This window comes from Typopeltis vanoorti, chromosome 21 (genome assembly GCF_054136105.1).
Source record: "Typopeltis vanoorti isolate ZY-2024b chromosome 21, IOZ_Tvanoo_1.0, whole genome shotgun sequence".
In the NCBI taxonomy this organism is placed as follows: Eukaryota; Metazoa; Arthropoda; class Arachnida; order Uropygi; family Thelyphonidae; genus Typopeltis; species Typopeltis vanoorti.
In genome coordinates, this window is record NC_143569.1 from 102,402,501 (window position 1) to 102,412,925 (window position 10,425).

The 10,425-nt window shown below is 33.4% G+C and overlaps 1 protein-coding gene across 1 annotated transcript in view; it reads right to left on the reverse strand.

Moving 5' to 3' along the window:
• Positions 1–2,398, reverse strand: part of LOC150095160 (uncharacterized) — a 5,367-nt gene extending 2,969 nt beyond the window's left edge. The window contains exons 1-2 of the mRNA XM_090411288.1: positions 2,139–2,398; positions 1–270 (exon numbers count right to left, since the gene is read on the reverse strand). The exon at positions 1–270 is cut by the window's left edge and continues 2,969 nt beyond it. The gene's annotated coding sequence lies outside the window, so the exon portion shown is untranslated. The remainder of the gene's footprint in view (positions 271–2,138) is intronic.
• Between the last annotated feature and the right edge of the window lie 8,027 nt (positions 2,399–10,425).

Sequence of the window (10,425 nt, forward strand, 5' to 3'; positions counted from 1 at the left end):
GTGACTTGAAATATTTTATATTTTCATGATAAATGTGAAATGTAATAAGCATTTTTATACTTTATGGAGCATACTTCCCTGGGAAGTTCAATAATTAACAGAACTTTCTGTGTTGTTAATTTCCAATTTCACATCACTGACCACTTCTGTAGATTTCTTCATGTACTGGGGAACATCTCTTCTATTGTGAAGTCGCATCACATAAATATGCTATAGATGTCCTTACCACCTTCTGTCTTTTTATAAATGAACAGTTACTGCATCCTTTTCCTAAAGGAAATAAAGATATAAAATTTACATTGATATAAAATACACACAAACACACACCAAATAAATGATATATATATATATATATATATATATATATATATAAACAGTAATGTACTATTTATTAAACCATATCCAGAAGGAAATTTGCCATTCTGATAATTGAAGTACAATTGCAGTGCTGCACCAGTAGTTGGTTAACATACAGGTGGTCAGTTAATTGAAGAATTATTATTTTGAAGGTCAGAAATGGTAGATTACTGGTTATAAGAAAATTCAGAAGTAAACCCCTTGTCTCTTAATTTCTATGGAATCCTTCTGTATACAATTTTTTAAAAAAATATGATTTGTGAAGATGCTATGTTGTAATCAAGTTGTAATAAACAGTATTGCCTGCTAATCAAAACAAAGAGAAATGTGAAGGAGTGCACTTGATACTCATTGACTTCTGAATTTGAAAATATATATAGTAAAAATTACATTTTCATATTTTCCTTTCAGAAGAAAACAAAGTTTCAGGTAAACACTGCATTACTGTATGCAGTTAGAATCACTTTATGCTAACATTTCAAAAGGTAAGGTGTCCAAAATAATGATATATTATATTATATATCCTCAAGCGTGTCCAAGATATTACATATTAAGTTTTCAACACGCACATCCACACATACAATTATTAATATTATTATTATGAGACCCCCCCAGGAGTCAGAGACACATTATATATGTTCCCTCAGTTATTCAACATTCAAATAAGAAAAGCACTAAAATAACTCTTACATTCAATTGACTAATACAATTATGTAACTGGGAGATCACTACATATAATTTAAGAATATTAGTAGTAATAGATAGATTTCTGACAGCTATGCCAAAAATAAAAAAATTAGGTAGTGGTGCATTAATAAAATTTAAGAAAATAAAATTAACTTTATGCATGCAGGTTCACAAGTTCAGTGATGAATGAACAATGACCTCTCTGTGATATGCTCTGGTATATTAGCAACTGATGGCATGAGACCTAAAAGCTCCTAACATCACCCTCAAACCAAACATTCTGAAATTAAAGACAAACATCCTAGACATATCAGCAGCTATTTATTTTATTATTATTACGGGCGACTCCAGGAAGTCCTTAGACTCATCGAGGGAGGCCCTAAACATCATGTCCACACAACTATTCGACATTCTCACAGTATCTATCATACCTTGCCTTGAACTCATTCACTGTCATAGCACCCAGAACAGATTCTGGCAGCTTATTCCACTCATTTACCACTCTAAAAGTAAAGAACCCAGCTCTGGATTTCAAAATTTTCTTTAAATTTATTTTAATAACAATGTTTCCTGACTGGTTGGTGAGTGAACAGTATCCCAGGTCTGCAACCAACAAGTTGTGTGCTGGAATGCAATGGCATGGATGTTTGTAAAAAGTATTAAGCAATTTCGTTTCCACCACCCTACGTACTGGAGGTCTGAAAACGTTCGTTTGATCACCACAAGACTCAGGTTATTCAATACTCTACGGATGGTTCTGAATGCTATAGGTTACCAACCTTTAATGGCTGGGTTAAAATAAAAAGAGGAAGACATTTTATACTGAAATAAACTTAAGTATAAAATTTCAATTATAAATAGCGTTTATGATTATTCAAGAATAGGGGAATGCGTAAGGAAGACAATAGCAGCGGCTCGTCTGAATAAGTATCGGAACCTCTGCTTTAGAAGAGTTTTGTAATTTCTTTAAATTTTAATTAATAGAAAAGGGCTTAATCTGAATCTGGCACAGATACGGAGCTACTAACATAACATAAAGGGAATAACTACTAATAAGAAAGATGCGTGCCGCTCAAAACCTTCGAATTACTTACGATTGGCCATGAAAGTCATGTGAATATGCGATGCGAACTCTTATTTCAATGAAACGGGCATATGGAACTTCAAAAGGTAAAGGTGAAACAGAAACAAAATGTGTTGGTAAATGAAAAGACAACACCAAAAGTACAACGGAACAAGTAATCAGAATATTTATAATCACACTTCAGTAAATTATACTTTCGTTTAAAAAATAACAGAGAAAGAAACTACATAGCAGCGGTCTCTTAATTATTTTATTGTATAAGTTCAGTGCAATGACTCAGATCCAAGGAGAAATAAAACAAAACGATAAACCAGCTTCTTATTTCGCTAAAAGCCAAGTAGGATAGTATATACATTGAGGTACTCGTTCCGAGTTTCGAATTTTCTAAACGGTTTATTTATTATTAATTTTTTCATTTCAACACTTAAATTAATTTTATTCAATTCAAATTTTCAAATTCAATTTAAAAAAAAATATATTGAATAAAATAAAATCGCGCTAAAATTTAATTATTTTATACATTTATTTATATATTTTTTTATTTTAAATTTCGTTAATATAAGTATGACGATCACGATTGGTCACTATTCGTTCATAATATCTTAAATCCAACCACCATCTTCATCATCACGAAATATGGGCTCACTGCCCGTTGGTGTCCCATGCCTCCTTGACTACTTCCACCTTTTTCTGTTCAGTGCCCAGTGTCGCCGTTTCTGTAATCCCATTCCACACATAATCCTTTATATCGTCTATCCATTATCTGTATGGTCTACCTCTTCTGTTTATCTTCCGGTCCTCACACATTCTGCAAATGTGTCCAAATAACTGCAGCTTCCATTCTATAATCTTTTGCATTAGATTATCCTTTGGTTGTGCCTTCCGAAAGAGCTGTTCATTTGTGAATTTATGTATTCATCCTATTCCCATAATCTTCGTATAACCTTTGAAATGCAAAACTCCTTTCCTTGATCTTATTTATTACCCATGTTTCAGATCCATACAGTACACCACTGAAGATGCATGTTTCCAGTACTCTTAGTTCCATTTGCAAGCTGATCACTTGACTTTTCCAGATATTATCCGTGTCCTTCAGATTTAATCTTCCCTTTCCAAACCTGATCTTCATTTCTTTTTTACAGTCAAAATCATGTGTCATTTTACTTCCCAAATATGTGAATTGTTCTACATTTTCTATATCATTTCCATCCACTTATATCTTTTGTTTCATGTTCTTTTCACCAAATACCATTGTTTAGGTTTTTTCCAAGTTTATAACAAGTCCAAATCTCTTCCTTTCTTCAATTAACAGTTGCAGTGTTTTTTTGTAGTTCTCTTTCATCTGCTTCAATAATAACAATATCATCTGCATATCTCAGATTGTTAATTCTCATCCCATGTACTGATATTCCTCTTCAATCTTCTATCATTTTATCCATTGCTCTTTCTAAATGTGCGATTAAATTGCTTGGTGATATTGGGTCCCCTGTCTAGTACCTCTGCTTGTTCTAAACCATTTCCCCAAATCATCATCTATTCTAACTGCGCAACTGCATTCATATACACATCTTCAGTACCATCGACAGGGTATAGCATAGAAGCAGCCTGCCTCATGGAGCGGCTTAATAAGGGCTCTCGTTCAGTCATATTGCGGTAGTGCCGTCTCTATTCCTGTTAGCGTAGCAAGTGCGGAAAGAAGTTTTTCCAAGCTTAAACTGATTACAAATTATTTGCAAACAGCAAATAATATGAACCAAGAAAGATTTGTTGATCTAGCAACTATAGCGATAGAGGTAGCCATAGATTATAATTTAAATTTAGAAGAGCTTATAAACAGTTTTATTGTGTCTCCCCCCCCCTAGAACAAACATTTAATTAATATTATTATGTAATCGTTTTGCATTAATGTTTCTCTTGTAATATAAACAAAATAGCATTGTAGATCTATATTTTTATCTTATAATCCATCAGAGGCGATTTTATGTCTGCCTCAGGGTGCGATCTCATCTGGAGACGGCTGTGCACATCTTTTAATATAGCTATTAGTTTTCTATATATTCTAGGATTCTAGCACTGCTAATGCCACTTTCTGGTAGAACTGTCAAATGCCAAGTATACATGTTTTTGTTTTATCTCCTAGCTTTCTTTGCTAATAACCGCATTTCGTCGTTTCTGTTCCATTCCTCTTCTTTCTTATATACAATGTTCCCAGGTAGGTGGATGTATGAAAACAAATATGAGGAAAATCATAGGGGGAATTCATGATGAGTTAGGAAATATTCCTGTTCCTACTTACTGTGATGTCATGGTTGGAGGGGGCCTGAGTACAGCAATATGCATGAGAAACTGGCAAAAGTGAAGCAAAAACAACATCCTATTTTTCCTGTGTGTGTGATGAGGATAGATATTTGGAGAGGCTTTTATTCACACTGTGCATTTCCTTGCTTTGTAATTAACTTGTGGATATCACCAACTAATATTAATTACCACAGTAATTAACATATATATATATATATATATTATATACATATTAATTACGTAATATATAGTAGTTATTACTTATATTATACACTTAATATAATGTAATTAATATATATATATATATATATATATATACATAATTAGCATGAAAACTACAACCTTTTCATGCTAATTATGTATAGAGACTGTGTATGTTGTTCATAGTCTTTTAACCTTCAATGTTTAGTGTTTTTTCTTTCTTTTATAATGTCACCTGAAGAAGGCTGTTACAGGCCGAAACTAGTAGTGTTTCTATCCTTTTTACTTAAATCTCGGTTCTAGTCATTCAATTCTTCATAAAACAATATATATATATATATATATATATATATATATATATATATTAGTTATTAATATTAGTTGGTGATATATATATATATATATTAGTTATAAACCTAGAATTCCATCGTTATGATCTGCTCTTTCTCAAAATTTTATTCTGAACACTTTTTTTTTCCTCACTCATGTGCAGACTTTATTGCTAATCAAATTCTATTAACTATATTGACATCTTTGATTCTTTATCTATGAAGCTTGATTTTCCACAGATTTCACAATGAACTTCCTCCAGTGTAATTACTCCAACACGTCTTCGTATTTAGAGATTTTAATGTTTATAAAGCAAACTTGCTTCCATAATCAAACCGCACTGATCATTCTGGAATTGGTGATCATTTACTGTTAGTAATAATCAAACGCAAATCCTACATTATTTCTCTACCTCCAAAAAGTATTAAAGATGTGAATTATCTTCATAACATCGTGCCATAAACTTCTTAGCGGTTCTTCTATAAAACGCCATGCATTCTCAAGTCCTTTGGCGCAAGAAAAGTACAAGTAGCGATGGCTTAGCAATTTGATTACTGCTTCCGATATCCCATCCAAACACAAATTCTGAGCGAAAAACATCTGAGTTTCTGCAGAATGAGATCCTTCTCTCGTGCGTCATGCTCCATCCAAAATCTCTATGATCAAAACCATTGATCTGTAACATCTGTATCAAACCAGTCGAAGATTTAAATTCATCATAAGTAGCTTAGGCAAACAACTCTGGCTTCGTACGAAACCTACGGTGCAGCCACAACAATTGTAAAAATAGATAAATAAATAAATAGTTTATTTAAATAATCTATTAAAGTAATAAATCAAATAATCTTGTCTCTAAAGATAAGAACTAATATCTTAACGCTAATTCTTCTTCTTCTCCAACTTATGATGAAGACAAATCACCTTCCACTGTACCAAGACCAAAATTCCATGGTTTGGTAACTACTCTCATCCACTCGCCCAAGCTACAGACTAGACAAAATAAAATATTTTTTATTTAATTAAAAAATAACTTTTTCAAAATTTAAGAAAAAATAAGTTTTTAAAAGTTTTAAGAAAAAAAAATAACTCTTTTAAATTTAAGAAAACACAGAAGAATATGTATAATTTGAAGAGCCGTTCCAGTAACAAAAATTAATGTAACAAATCATATTTTCCAAAAAAAAATTAAAAAAACTCACTGTTTTTCTAATAAAATAACACTTTTTTTGTTATTTATGGACTCCTTGGAATGATTCGCACACAAAAGAAATATTCTTCAAACAAAGATACAGAACCAATGAGGAACTTGAACTACCTCACAAATATTTTTCTAGATTATCACTTTCAACAACGATATCACTCTCACGACCTGAAAATTTTAATTTTTCATTTTTTTCATGGTTAGGTGATTCAGTAATATATCAATTCCCTGAGCACATCACAGGCTTTCTCTAATCTTTCGTTAAAATATATAAGATCCTTAATACTTAATATAGAAACATATTTTTAGACAATATGATCTAATTCCAATGACAACTGAGCTCATATTTGCACTCCGATGTTTGCTCAGGTTGTCATGCTCACCTGGCTTCATACTTCGTAGCATGAAGCCAAGCCTATATTCAACGTCTGTTAAAAAATCGTCGTAGAAAATACTGTAATTTTCATTTCGCAGAACATACATTACGTTGTTGGCTTAACAATCTTAGCTTCTTGGGCATTAATTCCAAAATTGAGAGAGTGAGAGGTCTTAAATTCTCAACCTTTATATTTACATATCTCTCAAATATTTAGTAAAATCCAATGGGATCGTGAAAAAGATCATGACATCCAAATTCTTTAATACCTCAAAGCATTACAGATCATGGTTTCTGATGCCATCACCCTCGCTTCACAGAAGATTCTAACTAATACTGTGCTGGTATATATGTACAAACACGATGGGACAAACCATGGACAGATGAATTGTTTTGAAGAAACTTGTAGAGCTACTACTGACATTTTAATGTTTCATCGGTTTTCTCTAGAGACATATATTAGTCTTGTGATCTTCCATCTAGTTTTGCAAATGAATCGGTAGTTTTACTATGGTCGTACACTATATGTTATGCTGGGGAAAAGATAAGAGGGCATCATTGGAAGCCGAGTATGTATGCCGCTAAGAAGAGGGGGGGGTGAGATTTCGATTTTTCTCTCATAGAGTGGTGCATGATTGAATTGAATTGCAATTGGATGTTGTATGTGCAAGCAATGTGAATGAATTCAAGACCAAGTATGATAGCTAATGCGTGTAGTATGGCCTCCCTCGATGAACCCCTAACTCCCTGGAAGTTAATCTTCATCAAAAAAAAAAAAATCAGCTAACACCTTTTATTCCTGTATAGGGAGTAGGCGAGGCTATCTTAGACATATCTATATTTTGGAAACTGAGTAAGCAGTTCTATCTTTACTGGTAGCCAATCAGAGATAGCTGGCTGAAGGGCTATCACTAATTTAAGCCCATGTAGTGAAGAGACAACTATTAAGTTCCGCCATCTTATGGTCTCTGACACTAAGAAAATATTTTTAATGGCTGAAAACTGTGTGTGTTCGACGGTTCATTTTCTTGAGTTCACATCCGGATTTTTAAATTTGAGTTTAAAAACTAGTGTCCGGAAGTGAAAATCTACATGTCCGTGCCAGAGATCGAGTAAACCGGTCGAAAAAAAGCAAAGAAAATTCCTTTAGTTGGCGACTAGATTTGAACCTAAGTCTTCCTTCGTACCGTGAAGCATCGTAAAGAGCAAACGCCACTTCCACTGAAATATACAGGCTCGTCTTTTATTTATTTATTTTTTTTTAATTGATTGCTAAAATATTTATACATACAATAAACATCTTGTGTGACATTGCACCTTATAATTTTACAGAGTTCAGCACTATGTGCTGCAATTCCCACATTGGTTTTGAATTAAAATTTTTAATAATACTTTTTTGCCTTTATATTATGTATTTACAACACATGTTCTTCTAATATTAACAATGAAGATTAAACAGAATTTTTTGTATAATTTTTTATTCTTTTATTTATTTTTTATTTTTAAAGTTTGAGAAAGAGTGATTATACATACAAATTTCTGCATTTGCTTATAAGGAGTACTTGTAGATGAGTGAGGCAAGTTAATCCCACCTGCTTCGAAGCTTGGGTTAGCTTTTATGAAGAGAGTGGGATTTAGCCTTCACTACTTGTGTTGTTGCTACCGTTTATGTATGGAATGTAGGCATTGGATGCTAGTGATTTGTGATGTGTATATTAGTGTTAATGTTTCTTAACTTTGTTGGTATATTTTCCAGAGTTAGTTTTTTAATGTTCTGTAGTTATCAACGTGTTTTAACTTTCTTGGTAGGTTGTTGAGTTGCGTGGGTATCTCATGTAATCTCACAAAAGAACCGTATGAGTTGTTGAAGGGTGTGGGGATGTAGAGAGTTGTTGTAGGTTGTGTTATACGAATGTGTCTCTGTTGTTTCGATAGGTGATGTTGAAGAAATTCCTTGTTAATGTCATGTAGTGTTTCAGGTTTTTAATGCTCAGAATTCTGTGTATCGCCATGTGCTTGTCGGATATTGGTTGTTGCGTGTAAGGTGTTCAGATCACTGTTGACACGATTTTCCTGTGTAGTGTTTCTAATTTTGTTAGGTGGCTGTTTGATGTATTTGCATAGACTGTTATTCCGTATCTGAGTAGGGATTCGCAGATACCGTGATATAAGAGTTTTTTTATGTTGGGTGGAATACTGTCTTTAACTTGGAAGAGTTTTGCTGCGATGATCCGGAGTTTGATGTGTAGGTATTCTATATGTTTTGTCCATTTAAGGTGGAATCTATATAGAGACCGAGGTATCTTGTGTGTGTTACAGGTTTGATTTCGGAACATTGGCAGGTATTTTTGTTGTTAATGCAGCGGTATGTGTGACAATGTATCGATAGTGATGCACGGCGTATGATTCTTGGGTTGTGTATTATCAACATCTGTGTTTTTGGTGCCGTTGATTAGAATTGCGTTTTGGTGGAACTATGTTGTGATTTCGTTTAGGTCTTGTTGTGCTTTGCAGAGAACTGTGTTAATGTCTGTGTGGATTGCTAGTCGTGCAGTGTCATCTGCGTATTGAAATATTTGACTTCTTATGGATATGATATGAACATCGTTAATGTATATGTTGAATAGAGTCCGTGATAATATGGCACCTTGAGGTACACCATGTTTTACTTCGACTATGACATGTACCTATTTTTGTTACTTGTGTTCTGTTTCAGAGGTAGTTCTTGAACCATGTATGCAGTGTTCCTTTTATATCTATTGAGTATAGTTTGGTGAGTAGTATGTCATGTTCAAGTGTATCAAATGCTTTGGTTAGGTCCAGCAGTATAAGGACGGCGTACTTGTTTTTGTCGAGAGCTTTGTTTATTGTGTCGGCGATGTCTTCTAATAAAGCAATGGTGCTTTTTGTTTTCTGAAAGCCATACTGGTTTTGTGAGATGATGTTGTACTTCTGCAAATAGTTCTGTAGTCTGGTGTGTGTTATTTTTTCTAGAATTTTTGAGATGACTGGTAGTGTAGCTATTGGTCTGTAGTTCTGAGTATCGTTTCTTTTGCCGTGTTTGTATATTGGCGTAATTACTGCAGTTTTTAGTTGTTGTGGAATAATGCCTGTGTCGAATATTATGTTCAGGAGTTTCAAAAGTATTGAATTTATTTGTTCAAAGTGTGTTATAAGGTCTGTGAGTCTTATTTTGTCTATTCCTGGAGTCGTCTTTGGGTTTAGTGGTAGGATTGCTTCTTTCAGTTCCTGTTTTGTTATGGGTTGAAAATACATCGTTTATTGTTGACTTTGTGTCGGTAGTTTTTTGTTGATCGTTGGTAGTTTGTCTTTTTTGAGTTGTGTGATGTTGTTTGTGAAAGCATGGTTGAATGAGTCTGCTAGTTCCTCTTGGTTTGTGTCCTGACCGAAGCTTTTTGCAATAAAATCTTGTGCTGAAGTTTTCTTTTTTCGGGTTACTAATTCGTTGAGTGTAGCCCATGTTTGCTTGATGTTGTCGTTATATTCCATGAATTTTTGGAAGTAGTAGCGTCTTTTTGCCCTACGAATTTTTGTTGTTAGTTTATTTCTTGGGTTTTTGTATAAGGTCTGTAAATGTGTGTTACTGGGTGACTTTTTAAGTTTTTTCCATAGATTTTCTTTTACAGTAATAGTATTTAGTATGTCGTCATTTATTCATGGATTGTTGTCTGTTTGTCGCCTCGTTTGTGTAGGTTTTGTTGCTTTTTTGTATATTTCTGTGAACTTTAGTTGAAAATTCTCGTATAATGTTACAGGATCGTTTATTTTAAGTAGGGAATTCCAGTCTGTACTTTTTACTTGGTTATCAATAATGCTCTTTAGTATGATCGAGTTTTGTCGACTTTTGTGGTGGGGGGAGGGGCGGGTAGG